Raw genomic sequence first — 15,773 nt, 5'->3', positions numbered from 1 at the left:
GAAGTGAGAATATGGAGAGAAGGAGACATTTCCCATCAGTGTGACTAGTCTTCTTGTAAGTAAAATAAATGGTGGCTGCACAGTCATTTCTGACAGAAATTTAAAACCAAACTAACAAAATAACACACAACCAAAAAACTTGTAAATTATGGTTAGCAGGGAATATGCATAAGTGTACGTTAGAAACATTTCCATTTGAACACCAGAGAATACTTTTTTCTCCTACAGAATAGCTAAAGGATTTCAAAAAATACTAAAGTAAACCATCATTCATGTTTATATGAATTCTATATAACTGAACAATCGGGGCTTCAGATGTTGTTTACTTCAGAACCCTTTGAGTTTTTCTTCACTTTATTGTGTTTATCTTCTGTATGTATTCAGTCTTGGATTCAAAGGAGTTAAAAATAATAAAAGGAAGCCTAGGGTAGGACAGGAGTAAACAAATATAACTGTCTATGAGAAATGACACTCACATATTTTTCATTGATCCTTGAAAAATTAGATGAGCCTCAGACTTACTTTTGGATTTATCTGCCCTGGTTGTGCTAATGTCTTAGGGCATTCCCAAAATACCCCGAAGGAATAAAGTCCTTATTTTATCTCCTTTTTCTTGTAATAGCAAAGATGAACAAAGTGAAATATCGATTCAATTGCTTAATAAACTGATAAACCTGTAGGAGAAAAATGTTTTCTGCTGCATCATTTGTCATAAATGAAATTATTAAAATTAAAAAACAAAAACAAAAACCCTGGTGGCCTTTGCCAGAAATTGGATAGACACAGTAATCTTAAAACAATTGTTCCTTCAGTCTTCCTAATCTCTGAAGACAACTAAATTAATACAGAAATCAAAGAGCTTTCATTCACCCCGAAGCCAAGTATTCCTAAAACCACAAAAACTCTTATTGATACAATTTACTGCAGACTCTGTCCTGAAGCAAAAAAAGTAACTTTGCACATTTTATTTTAATACTTTGCCCTTTGTCTAAAGCTTGCTTTTGACTTGTACGGTCCCATTGAAGAGCAATACTTGGCAGTAACATGACTTACTTAATACGGCCTCAGTGCATACTTCATCTGTTTATGCAGAAGCATCATTTTTGGGCACACTGCTGAGAATAAAAAACAAAGTTGACACACCAAAAAGGAAAAACACCACTTACCAATTTTCACTTATGCTCTACAAACAATCCCCATTGAATGTAATGCATAGATCTGTCATTCATAGAAATGCGCAGCCAAATAAGCGTGAAACAAAGTTGGAGACATTTTTCAAGATACCCCTAAAGTGCAAAGACAAGCTTTCAGAAAACATTTATCTAATAAATACATTTGATGAGGGATACTAGAAGAGACAAAACAAAACAATAAAAAAAGCAGAGAAATTGTAGTTTCAAAATGTACCCACGTTAGAGAATTGGAATCTGTAGTCCTCTGCAGTCCTCCGCAGACATCCAGAAAGAGCTTATGCCATTCAGAGACGCATTCAATCAAAGAATGTGTGTGAAATGACCCTCACTGAGCCAACTTCTAATCATCCTGTAGATTTTAAAGAGGTATTCTGTGTCTGCCAAGGCTCTGGACTGGAAGTGTTGCTCCTTGAACTCTGTCAGCTCAGGGCTGTGACCACTGCCCTGGTCCATGCCCACTGCCCTCTGGTGAAGCACCTTTTCCTAACACTTGTCCTGACCCTCCCTTGACATGGTTCAATAATGTTCCTTCAATGTAGGCTGCCATAAGACCTCCACTCAACCTTCTCTGGTCTAGGCTAAGCAAACCAAGGCCTCAGTCATTCCTCACAGATCTTCCCTCCAGACTCTTCAACATCTTCATAGCTCTCCCTTGGACATTCTGTAATAGCTTCACGTCATTCATACATTGTGGCCTCAAACCCACATACAGCACTCCAGGTGAGGGCACACAGTACAGAGCAGAGTGGGACAATCCCTTTTCTCACCTGGTGGCAGCACTAGACCTGGTGCATCAGAGTGTGTTGGCCTTTTTGGCTGCCAAGGCACAGTGCTGACTCACATTCAACTTGCCATCACTCAGAAACCCCAGAGCTCTTTCTGTGGGACTGTCACTAGCCTGTTGTCCCTTTGTTTGTACATTTATCGAGGCTTGAGGCTATAAACTAACATTTCTGGAATCAGGACTCTCCAAAGTGTTTCTAACAAAATACTCCATCACTTCTTGTCACTTTTTATTCAGTGTAAGTAAGACAATTTCTGAGATCAACAATGAAAAGCCATACATAAAATCTAAGACAAATGATCATAAATGGCCCTGCCAACAAACTAGATCATATATAATTTAATGGATGTAGAAGGTCATTCTAAATGCATTAAATAAAAAATCACATTACAGATAGCCAAAGCAGATCCTTATGTCATTGTGATATTGAGATGGAAAGATAACACAATTGAGAATAATTTAAAAGGGAAAACAAAACATGCAAGGTGTTTTGGAATGTATTTTGTTAACTTTTTTTAGGGTTACATCTTAACAACAAAACAACAACAGTGGTTATTTGGCACATATTTAAGCTGACAAATGCCTGCAAAGTTTTTACAAAGTTTAAGTGCTCAGCAAACGGAAAACCACACCTTTCTACAGCAGTATCATGCTAGGCACCACAGTCATCCATCACTATCAGGACTCCTGAATTCATCCTGTTTTGGAGTGCACAACAATAATTCAGATTGAGATTAAGGATAGCATTTAATAAGGGAAGAGGAATGGATGCTATCATCTGCGTTAAATATTGGCAAAGTAAACACAAGAGAGCACTGACTCTTTTATCTCCTTAAAGAGTTGAAAATGTGTATGTGCACATTTTCATAGTATTATTCGCACAGAATTTGTGTGTCCATTTTCAATCACATGGGAATTTTTTTAATGTAATTTTTCTCAGCAATATTTGAAAACATATCCTACAAATAAACTTGGCATGCTTCCATGTCGAACTATTATGGTTATTTTAATTATGCAGAAAATTGAAGCTGATTTTACATGGTAACAAGACATTGAAGTAAGCCATGTAGAATATAATCAAAATTTCAAGCACTGTGCCTTTTTGCTGTTGCTGCAGAAATGGAACTGAAATGGAAATTTCCAAAAGTCCACCACTTTGCAGCAACTGGTGTCCTCTGCAAATGGTTTTTAAAAAAGGCAAAAAGGCCAGAGGAAGGCACAATGTTGGAGTGTTTCTATAGAAGATATGAAAATGCATTAGCAACATGAGTGTAGTAAATACCAACATGCACCCAGTGCAGATTTAAGAGCCAGATTTCACGTGCACTGCCTGTGCTGCAGTGTTTGTGTTTTTTGGAGAAAGCATTTAAAAAGATCAGAAACTCACAAGAGCTCACACCCTGCTGCCTTTTACTACTCTGGACCAGGGCTGAATGTGAAGGACTCTTTCAAGCATCTCTATTTCACCCTACATGTTTGTGGGATAGAAGAATATGTTTCCTTGCAGATTTCTTTCCCCTGAACACAATAGACTTATCCCTGTGAACAACAAAGACCAAGCTTTTAGTGATGCTCTTGATAGTCTAACTCAAAGAAGGAGCTGTACTTTTCCACCATAGTTATTGCAGCAATTCTCCTTACTGCAGATAAAAACATTTGGTAAGATTTTCCTATTTTCCTTAACACTCACTGATTTCAGGCAGTCTCACTTCCAGTAGTCTTAATCAACCTGAAGTGTGTTTCTCTTCATTTGCACAAGAACTGCATAAATGTATTCTGCCTTCTTTTGAAGGAAATCTTGGCATCAACCCAACTCGCGTAATGCATATATCTCTTCCTGCACGGTATGTTTTTATCTTTCCCTCCCATTTATTGGTTTCCAGATCACTCAGTTCCTCTGAATTGTCCTGTGGCACTCGCAATGGGTCTGTCTTGTAGCTATCCACTGAGACAGATGCTTTTAAAACCTTGAAGAATTAGATGTCTTCCTCTTAGGGCAATTTCTGCTTGAGTTAACCAGTCTATTTCCATGTTTTTCTCAGCTTAAGGGTCTGCCAAGTGCTAGGAGCCTACATTTCATTTAATTTTAGAATCTTCAAAATATTCAGCATGTACCAAAAACTAAAGAGTAATTCACATCTTACAGTTTTCATATAAGTGGAATGATGCAGTAAAACTGAGAAACATTATTTGGAAGTGATACGATAAATTATTTCTACAGTTCACTAAGATATGTTAGTCTAGAACCGTACCCATCAAAGACTATAGATTGACTATATTTTCTTTCCTCAGTGGGATTTATTTTTTCACAACACATGCTGTTTGGAACTGTGATATAAGTTCAATTTTTAGTGAGTTTGCAGATGAAAGTAAAATCTGAATCTGTTGCTTATAGCTGAAAAAACATCTCTAATGTAAACATTGCTGTGTAAGTGAATAGTACTAAGAAAGCATGAGAGAGAATATTTAAAGTTACTGTATTATATTATGGTAGTTAAAGTTTTTCTACGTGTGAACATCTCCCTTAAGCAAACAGCACTGTGATGAAAAATGATTGTTTCATTTCTGAATTTCAAGCTGGCAAGCTATAATCATTCTATCAGATTTTCTCACAACGTCAGATTGAATTTATTGTTTCCAGTACACTGGGAAGCGTGAGACTTATGTGAGCCAGTGTGAGATGAGGTGCCAGAGAAAAAGTTCAAAATCACTCAGATGGAACAACTTCTAAGATAGGTTGTGATTTTCACTATCTAAAAAGATAAAATGTTTGCTTCCTGAAATTAGCATTTGAATTTCTCTATGAAGCAATGGGAAGGGCTGCATTTAACTTATCATAATGTCCATAGCTCAGAAAATTCAAGAACTTCTGGTAGTAGTTTAAGAAACCCGAATAAATGTCAAAGCGCATACAATTTATACAATTGCTTCTCTGAAAGTAATGTATCTTGTTTTATTATGTTGGCCCATGACATCAGAGGTGGATGCTGGTGGTTTGGCAGTAGAGGTTGAACCTTCTCCATTACATGTTGTTTCCATGTGACAGATGGCAGCAGAGGGGCAGACTGACAGAATGGCATCTGAAGCAAAGGTGTGTCACTGAATTCCTCCATGCGGGAGAAAATGGAACCCAATGACACTGATCATTGGTGATCACTGATGCTTGCTGAATGTTTCTGGAGACCAACCTGTGGATGTGAGCACAATGAGGTGGTGGGTGATGTGTTTCAGCAGTGACGACAGTGACAATGGCTCACCTCCACTGATGCACTGTTATGAGCATGGCGTGCAGGATCTTGTTCATCACTGGTAAAGATGCACAGCTAATGGTGATTAAGATGTTTGAAAATAGTATTTTGTAGCTGAGAGTTTACTCTATCAAACAGTGTTGTCATGCTCTTTGTATCTATTGTAGTTTCAGTGGGCATAAAAAGGAGGCATTACCTTTGGAGTGACCTGCGTAGATCCTGATAGTCTCTTTCAGCTAAAAATATATCTTTTATCAATTAAAAAAATAATTTTCATCTTTATTTTTTTTTAAGGAAAGTTTTATAAATTAAAAGGAAGAATGAGAAAAAGCAATGTGATATTTCCCAGAGATTTACAGAGCAATATTCTATACTGTTTCTTTCTTCTGAGCTTTCAAGGAAAATAAAATAACATTGAGTAGATCCATTTTCTATGGAAACCCACAGACAGGCTAGCCACTACTAAAATGCAATTGAAAAAAAAGAAACACTGTTTTCCATTTATGAGAGATTGTTCAAAAGGCAACTGACTGCATCATCTTTTCTCTCTCACAGTTCTGACAACTGAACTAAATATAACCTCAAGAACCACTTGGGATTTTCTTAATATTTCTTTGACAAAGAGTTTTTTTTTTGTCAACATAGAAAATGAAATACACATAGGCAGTAGGAGCACGGAGGAGCTTATCCTTATGTTATTTCTGGTATAAGCAACAAGAGGCTTGCAAGCTTTGTTTGTCTGGATGCTATCAGTGAGGATAGTGGTGGTGGTGGCAACAGCAGCTCATGACCTGCCAATCTCTCTCTGAGGGAGACAGTTATTTCTCAAGCAAACACATAGTTTGCCTTCACTGTATGTGCATTACATAGTCAACTCCTTCCAAAATACCTTACCCAGTATGCCTTTGTGTGATAACAGATGTCCTGCGCAAGGGCAGCTGAGTGTAACCGGAAAGTTTTGTTTTCTATTATACAGCATGATAGTATGTTTGTGCCTGTGAAATGTGGGATAGAAACACAGCAGTCCTGCCCATGATCCCTAAAGCTAAAATCCTAAGTTAGTGCCACCTGTGTTAACTCTTGGCATTGCACTTACAGCCAATACTGACCACTGTTTACAGAGCACACTCCAGTACTGCATGTACAATCCAGAGCTGAGATTTCCTGAGCAGAAAGTGCCCAGTGATGGAATTTTACTTTCCAAGTGTGTGGACGACTGAAGAACAATTTGAAAAACCTTCTATCAAAATTAGAGGATACTCGAAAGAGTTTAGAATCTGCTTCCGTAAGTTGCTCAGAAATCCATTTAGTTTAAAATAGAAACTCAATCAGTAACAGAGCAGGAATGTACTGCTGGCCAGGTGGAGTAGAGTAGCTTCTTGCCTGGTCTTCTTTCTACCTCTGCACTCACTGCAGAAATTGTGTCTTCCTTTGTCCAAAGTCAGAGGAAGGACCAGGCAGGAGGCCAAAGCTCAGTGTAGCTGGCTTGTATTCACATATGAAATTCATCTGATGGCAGCTTTCCTCTGCGGTAGGTTTTGGGATGAGTAGGAGACAGATGTGAGAGCACATGTGAAGGCTGGCACTGGCTTTGAGATGAGGAGCCACAGGCAATCATTGGTGCCGCTGGTAAGTCTGGGAACCATGTACTCTTTGCTTAAATAAAAAAGTAATAAGTTACTGGGTTTAATATTCATTTTAGGTTTAAATACCACAACAACTATGCATTATGCAAAATTGCCACAATAACTGCAGGCTTCAAACAAAGATAAACAATGCTATTTTCCTTTACTTATTTTTTATGCAATTATATAAAATAAGATTGATAATGCCTGCTGACATTTTCTTCCTTAAAATTCTAGGCCAATATTGTGCTACTAACTAGATTTCAAAAGCAGGAGATGAAAATGATAAATTAAAAGCAATGCCAGATCTTTGCATATTTAGCTTTGCATTTCAGAAATCTCTGTATTTATCTACATGGTCTTCTACTTTTATTATCTTTTATTTTGTCTCTCTCTAATCTCATTATTACATCTTAATTCTAACCTGTTCTGCTTTTCACAGTAAAGCTTGCTGTAATCTTTTCTGATGACATTAGCATGGGAAACATTTTTATCAAATAGATAATAACAAAATAAATTACATTTGTTCATTCTGCAATAAATAATATGATCTAAAGTTCATGATGTTGGGGGCTGAGGCTGTAAAACAAGATGATACAATTCATGATTAGCTTTCTAAATAATGAGTACTGAATCAGATGTAAGTCATAGCTTCAAAGCTCACGAGTTTTCAGAATTCAGGATCAGTAAAAAGCTGTATGCTTTAAGAAAATTTATTTTGTCAGTAATTCTATTTATGAGTCAAAACTATAGCTAATAAGGGACAAAAAATAGGCTGTATATTTGCTGTGTGCCTGTATATATGCACTTAAATAAAAAGCTGAACTTGGATGTTCTTGATAATCTCTCCTCCCCTTTCCTCTCTTTTTTAGATAAATTGACTGTTTTCTATAGTTACTCATTTAACATAAGGTCAGTTTGGTTTCTGAGAGGTTCATTTGTATGGAATCTCACCACTCTTCTTAGTGAAAAATAACAGTAAACCAGGGAGATGAGGAAAAAAAAGTCCTCTTTGCCAATGTATAGATAATTTATTTATTAAATGTTATTTCCATCCGTAAGTAATTGATTACTATTGCATAATATATTCTGCATGAGCCCAGCAGAGTTATTCTCAGCCAACCCAGAAGCTTTCCCCAGTGCTCAGGTTTATCATGACTGACTACCTATCCAAGGGGCTGACTGCTAATTGCTTTGGTCTTTATCACATTTCAAAATGGAGCTGTTCTTTTTGAGGTCTTCACCTGCAGAAAATATATATTGCTGCAAAATACCACCAAAACAGAGATTACCATTTAAGATTTCTTTGCCATTTCTTAACACAAGAGGAAATAGCAGTCCATCAGAAAGGGGATAGGCGGTTAAAGCATCTTATTCCTGCTTTTCACTGGTCTTGGATTAACCTGTTTGACATTTTAAATCTTTCTGATATGTCTGCTTATTTTAGTGGAATCCCAGCAATGTGAAGTTACAGCAACGCAGAGTTGAGCCAAAACCCAGCTGTTTATATGATCTTTTAACTGTTTATCTCATTGGGAATTGCCATCCTCTGCCAAATCAGATGTGATTCAAAGGACATTTAAAAATGGATATGATGATTTAGACATGTCCAGACAATCATTTGACTTGTGCAACATGAAAATGTAAGTTATACTCACTTGTATGATATGGCTTTGCGAAGGCTAGCCTATTTTTGAAGGTATTTGATTGCATTGTTTGTTTTTTTTTTCTTTCTTTTTTCTTTCTGATAGGAAATGTTATCTGCAATGAATTTTAGTATTTTACTCAGAGAAACCACATGAGCTCTCAGTTTGAAAATGTGTGATTTGGATGCCTTGCCCATACAAATCAACTGCAAGTTTTTTGTACGCTGTTCCAGAAACACTGGCCTTACTGGACATCATCTGTTCATTTGCAGCAAATCCAATATATCTTCTAAACACTGGGCTAACTGCCCATGGGTTATGTGCTGCACTAGATGCATACTTTAATCTAGTATATCCCTAATAGAAAAACACTAACCTGTAGAGAAGTGGGATGAGAAAAAGACTTTCGCCCTGAATTTCAGGATTAATTCAATGATCTTTTTATCATCCCAGTTTATGTTTTCTTAAATTTTTGCTTTTTCTTACATTTTTGATTTTTACTTTTGTCAATCTTGCCACATTTAACATCCAATTTTTTAATACTGTCTTTTCCAGGCTGCTTCTGTTCAGCTCACCTAACAGTTGTCAGATATAGCATGATCTTTTTAACTTTAACTAGCATCTCTTTCCATTTACCATCATTCCTAATTGCTGTATGAAGGTGAATTCCCATCTGTAAACAGATTTATTATCCAGGTCAAGAGAAGCAATCACCTGTGCCTACATTTCATAGTGTCAGGTGATATTTTATACACAGTTGTTTTCACAGACCTCACAGATCACTTGTAGTACAATATTTGGGGAGCTGGAAGCCTGACTTAATGATCACTGCTCATGCACATGGTTGCTGGAAAATCATTCATGAATATTGAATCCAATTATTGTGAACAGGTGCAACCAAGTAACTACATTTCATGCTCACTGAGATATCACAAACACTTAAATTTGATAAAGTTAATACACAAATATATACTCTGGTACACAACAATAACTTCATGTACATTCATGAGAATGCAAATATAATGATCATGATTCTCAGTTTTGAGGTTGTGATCAAGATTCATTTGCAGTAATTTTAAACAATTATTTCACCTCATTGCTTAATTCTTTCTACAGCTGTGAATTCAATAAGGGGAAAAGCAAATAGCTTGTGGTAATCCCTTTCATACTAAAAACTGCAACTCATTTGGGTCTTCGGGAGAAAGAAAGAAAGTGGTTGGTGCTTTCTGAAAATCTTTCTGAGCTGCATTGTTCTGGTATTTCCAGTAGCACGTAATTGGGACCAGGTCCCAGGCTCCTTCTAGAACTGGAATGAGTCAGTCATGGGTACATACCTGAACATGTATTCACAGTACATACTCAAGTGTACTGGTTATACAGTTTTCGAGCAATTGTGTTTTTAGTCATATGGAAAAGCATAGCAACATGTGGGTAGCCAAAGCCAGTCCACAGAACTCTGGTGCCACCGTTGTCAATCCAGCCCCACCAGGAACTTTTTAGAATCCAATTTAAAACTATGGAGACTGCTCCAAAAGTAATGCCTCCTAATTTATTATGTTGGCCCATGATATCAGGGGCTAATGTTGGTAGAATGGCAGTAGAGGTTGAACCTTCCCACCAATACTCCATTATATTTTGTTGCATCTGTGTGACAGATGGCAGTAAAGGGGCAGTCTGACAAAATAGTATCTGACATAGAAGTGTATATGAAGCAAAGGGATGTCACTGAATAATTCATCCATGCAGAAAAAAATGGCACCCATTGACATTCATCAATGCTTGTTGAATGTTTCTGTATAACAGCAAGTGGATGTGAGCACAGTGAGGTGGTGGGTGGCGCATTTCAGCAGTGTTGACAGTGACAGTGGTCACCTCCACTGGTGCAGATGTTTACGAGTACAGTATGAAGGCTCTTGTTCATCGCGGGAGAAAATGCATAGCTAATGTTGGTGACAATGTTGAAAAATAGTATTTTGTAGCTGAAAATTTGCTCTATCAAATAGAGTTGTTGTATTCTTTGTATCTGTTGCAGTTTCTGTGGACATAAATAGGAGTTCTTAATTTCAGAGCGACCTACATATTTTCCATCACTGTAGAAAACAGAATGTAAGAACTGGTATGAGAAAACCATTTGTCTGATTTCCTATCCAAATTATATTTAATTTCCCAGGATTGTCTTTTATCTTGCATAATTCTTCCTGCAATCTATGTACCAAAAGAAAAGATGCATATCCTTTTTTAGCCTTCTGCTGAAGATAACTTCCTGTCTTTCAGAATGAGTGACTTTCTTTTATACCTAAAAATCCTTTATCTGTATGTATTCTCATAGTTTGTATTCCTTCCTGAGCTAGGATTCCACAGACCTACCCACTGTTGTTCAGCTCCATTAATGCTTTTTGATTTGGAAGCACAAATGGTGAGTTGCCTCCACTGCTCTGCCGTGATTGCACATTGCATTCACAAGGGAAAAATGTCCTTATGAAAATTGGTCTCATTATTTTTATGCTTCATAGTTTCCAATAAAACAATTTTCACTAGAAATGGGACTGTTGTACATCACTGAGCAGAAAAGGAAATGTTCAGCAACCTGATAACCTTGTAGAAATTGTTGTTGCTGACCTGAGCCCTGAGCTGAAAGTTAAAATGATAACAGCAATAATAATAACAATACTATTAATCTTTAATAACTTTAGAAAATACTTCTTCCTGTTTAGAGAAATTCTGTGTACTGAATCTTTGAGTTCCATCCTCAGTACTCACTTGGTTTCTGTATGTAATGATTCCTCATATATTTATCAAAAGTCATCTTCATCAATTCAATCTTCTGTCTGTTGGGCAATATTCTCCCTCATTATTTCCAAGGTGATAGCAGGGCACTTTGCAATTGGCCTTCAGTGAGATCCGCTAACAGAATCTCTCTCTCCTTTCAATCTTTTTCTTTAACAGCAAGGAATAAAAAAAGGCATTTGAGTATTCCATAACCTAGACAAGGACTGAAAGTGGCTGGAATACGTGTGGAATAATGGAGACCAATTTTTGATTAGTTCTGGTTATGTAAAATCAAAGATAATTAGGATTTCCTCCAAAACTTAAAAATTAAAGAAGGAAGAGATTATTAAAGCCTATCTAAATAGTTAGATTAAGGTCTGCTCCTCAAGGTTTTAGCTTTGGCACTTCTCTAAGCAATGTGGAAGTGTAGACTATGAGTAATTGGGATATGGAGCACAGAATGATACTTGGAGGTTGAATTCATATTCCTACTCAAATCGACAAACACATGTGCACACTCATTTTGCTTTTGACTTCGGCAAGGACAGGAATTCACTTAAAAGTGTCAATACTGCCTAGTTACCAGGAGGGTGACTTGGAGAACAACCATTTGCCTTTCTTATGTTTAGTGGGCATCCGCTGGGCAGATGTAGGATAACGTATTTTAGATTAAGCCTTGTGTAACTGCTTAGAAGATGCTGTGTCTTATTTACATTTTACCATCTCTCAAGGAGAATGTAATGCTATTATCCATATGTCATCTGCTTATTGTTCTTGAATAATGCATACAAGATTCGTGACTTCCCACCGTGGTACTTCATACTCATGTTGCCGTAGTATTACATCCATTTAAAGCTGTACTAATGTAGTGGCGAATAAGGCTATCCATACATTCAGCATGTCTTTTCTGTCCATAAAGAGAAGCCAAGTCACAGATGGTTTTTACAATGTTATAATTAATAATCATGGTATCATGTTAGTGTCATCTTAACATAACAAAAAAGTGGATCTGTAAATTGTTTTCAGCTTTTTCACAGCATTTACAATGACTTTTTGTAGCTTTTCCCAGCAGCGGGATCTCTGACAGTAACATTTTTTGAGCTGCATTCACAAAGAATAATTTCAGGTTAATGATTTTTTTCTTGGATACCATTTGTGAAGTGGCATCATTAATTTTTTTTCTATCTATCATTTTTTAGTCTAGTTCTTTATAGAGCTAGATTTTTTAGATTAGATTTAGATTTTTTTAGAAAATCTTACATTTTCTTTCTCAGATTTCCAAGCAAATATACTTTGCAAAACATAGTGTGTTACATCATTTCTATGCTGGCCTGAACTTTGGACAGTGTAAGGTGAATGTCATTCCCAAGCCTCAGCACCATAAAATGTTGGCAGCCCAAACCTGGATTGATACAGGAATACTACCTGTTCTTTTGAGGTTACCTTTACTACCAATTCTGTACAGTGATGGAGGAATGTACAGTACAGGCATTGGTGAATTGTACCAGTGTATGAATATGTATTTTCTTCAGTGATTTGTGGTGTTGCCTGTTCTTTCTCTTTGCTGAAAAGACATGGGAATGTTTCTAATTGAGCTCATGTTCAGTCATTATTTATTATTATTTTTTTTAATCTGGATAAGATTATACCAAGAGTAGATGCAGCTCTAAAACACTGCTCTTTCTGTAACCTCTAAAAGCACATTCAAAGTTCCCTTTCAATCTGGGTTTCTCTCAGTCTTGTTCCCACTTACAGGGACAAATCCTGTTGAGGGGCTCTGCATTACCATCTTGGATCTTGACAGACCTAGCAGTTTATTTCAAAACTTCAAGTCAAATTTGATTCAAGTTCTTTTTTTGAGAATGGTGAAGAGTAAGCATATTCTCTGACTCACCTGGCTGTTGAGGAGCCCAGCCATTGCTGTACGTTACAGGCATGCTGGAGGGAACATACTCTTTAAGAATAATTATGTAATTTGATTTTTTTTTTTTTTACCTAAACACATATACTATTTCCTACTCAGAAAAGAATAAATGTATTTTTATACACAATGGCTGTAAATTACCTGATATCTTCTGCTATTCTAAATCAGAGTAGTTCTTCATTGCAATAAAGTGCACAAGGAGCAAGAAAATATTTACAGCCATATTGTTGTGTAGTTCAGTAAAAAGTCTCTTGCAGTGGCCCAGAGATGATATCTGGAGAGTCTAAGGCTACAAGCTTAATGTGTGCCTGGTCTCTCCCAAGCTCCAGTCTTCTTTTTATTGGAAATTCAATGAATCACCACAAAGATTTCAATTTAGTAAGTACTTATGTCTTTTTTCCTTCCGATGTATGTCTCTTTGATTACTGTTGGAATCCATGGAAGCTTTCAGCATCAGCCTGTGGTGGTGGTACATTCAACAAGTTAAGTACTGGTCCTTTTTCAATGATTAGTGTTATCTAAAGATCTAGAAATGTTTAGTTTTTAAACTGTGGAAAACAGTGAACCACTGTTCCTAGAGATTTTCTTAATCAATAGTCCTGGTCCATTTAGTTGTACTGTTCCTTATCCTGGTCATCTTTGATCTTTGTAGTCATATTACTTTTACTACAAAGAACACATCTGCTAAACCTGCAATAATACTATAGACACACATGAAATATAATGTGTTTGTTTCATTTTTCCAAGATATTTTAAAATTCTTTTGTCTATTATTCAAATGCAGCAACATGTTTTCAAAAAATGCAATGTAGTTTTGGATTTTAGCAATTTTAATAGGACATTTTAAAAACTGTTCTGTTCTGGAGGGCACCTTTGCAGATTCAGTTATGCAGTCAGTGCCACTGATGAGTAATCTTAAGTGACTAAAAACTTGGCACCTGCCTTGATCCACCACTATTTTTCAGATATCACATTGATCACTTTTACAGTCTGTTATAAAGAAAGCTTAAACTGAGCTTTTCAAAGACTCAGAAATGCTTATGGTGAATATCCCCAATCACTTTTCAAGAGCATCCCATCAAGTTCAGTTGATAAAGATGAGATTAACCTATTATGGATGTCATTTTTCTAAAACACCGATATTTTCATTTGTCACTTAACGCTGGTGAGAAACAGGTTTGACCTTTAGGACAGGAATATGTGAGAAGTTGTCAAAATGGATCAGGAGCTTACATAAAATAGATGCAATACAGCATTACAGGACTGCAGAGTTCCCTGTCTTATGTCTTCCAGAAAAGACCTTCTAGAAACATCAGTGGCAAACACCATCAAATAACCACTTTGCTTAAAGATGAGGGCTGCTCTGAAAGTAACACCTCCTGTTTTATTATGTTGGCCCATAACATCAGGGGAGCAGATGTTAGTGGTATGGCAGTAGAGATTGAAGCTTCCCACCAATATTCCATTCCATGTTGTTGCCGTGTGACAGATGGCAGCAGAAGGGCAGTCTGATAGAATGGCATCTGATGTGGAAGTGTGTGAAGCAAAAGAGTGTCACTGAATAATTCATCCATATGAAAACAATGGCACCCATTGACATTTATCAGTGCTTGCTGAATGTTTCTGGAGACCAAACGCTGGATGTGAGCACAGTGAGGTAGTGGGTGGTGCATTTCAGCTGTGGTGACAATGACAGTAGGTCACCTCTGCTGATGCAAATTTTTACAAGTGTGGCATGCAGGCTCTTGTTCACTGCAGGTAAAAAAGCATAGCTAATGTTGGTGACAATGTTGAAAAATAGTGTTTTGTAGCTCAGAATTTGCTCTATCAAATAGTGTTATTGTTCTCTTTGTATCTGTTTTAGTTTGAAAATAAATAGTAGGCATTTCTTTCAGGATTAACTATTTTAGCATACTTGCAAGGAAGGGGCTAATGAAAAAGTGACTGATGTACACAAAGTATTCTCTCAGCTGCCAGTATGGAGCAAGTCTGACTTTCTACAGTTATGGCACTTCAACCTTCATATTTGGGACTGAGGGTTGTTGAGTGACATACATTATAAGTTTATAGAGTAAGGAAATGAACTGGAGTTTTCATATTGTCCTGTTTTTCACGTATTTTCAGTACTAAGTGAAAATGTTTTACTTCTTTTGTCTTGACTGTCACCTATGAAGAAAAGGTCCCAGTCTCAAGTTTTGGTAGACTACAGATAAGCATTCACAGCATCACCGAGTGACTGAGTTTAGAAAAGACCTCTGGAGGTCTTCTTGTCCAAAACCCCTGCTCAAGCAGGATCACATAAAGCCAACTACACAGGACCAAGTCTAGCTGGCTTTAGAATAACTCAAAGAATGGAGACTATACAGCTTCTCTGAGAAACCTGTATCTGAGCTTAGTCTCCTACACAAGAAAATTATGTTTGGCTAGAACGTGGCATATTTTAGTTTCTACATTATATCTGATACATCATCTACTGTTTGTGAATTTAGATTTTGTGGTAAACAAGGAAGAAGATCATTCTAGACTATTCAAGATTAACAAGACAAATAATACTTACTAATGTATTATAGAAGAGACACAATTA

At 36.8% G+C, this 15,773-nt stretch overlaps 2 long non-coding RNA genes across 2 annotated transcripts in view; both read left to right on the top strand.

The window, feature by feature from the left end:
- The window catches only part of LOC149918186 (uncharacterized), a 31,994-nt gene extending 26,628 nt beyond the window's left edge, over positions 1-5,366 (top strand). The window contains exon 6 of the long non-coding RNA XR_016466427.1: positions 5,024-5,366. This is a non-coding gene — a long non-coding RNA (uncharacterized LOC149918186). The remainder of the gene's footprint in view (positions 1-5,023) is intronic.
- Positions 5,367-5,934: 568 nt separating this feature from the next.
- Positions 5,935-8,480, top strand: LOC149918185 (uncharacterized). Its single transcript, XR_016466429.1, has 3 exons — positions 5,935-6,510; positions 6,761-6,854; positions 8,298-8,480. It is a non-coding gene; the product is annotated as an uncharacterized LOC149918185 (long non-coding RNA).
- The last annotated feature ends 7,293 nt before the right edge of the window (positions 8,481-15,773 follow it).

Source organism: Phasianus colchicus, chromosome 4 (genome assembly GCF_987193195.1).
Source record: "Phasianus colchicus chromosome 4, bPhaCol1.hap1.1, whole genome shotgun sequence".
Classification (NCBI taxonomy): Eukaryota; Metazoa; Chordata; class Aves; order Galliformes; family Phasianidae; genus Phasianus; species Phasianus colchicus.
Note: the sequence above shows the minus strand (reverse complement) of the source record. Positions and strands in the feature narration are given on the sequence as shown.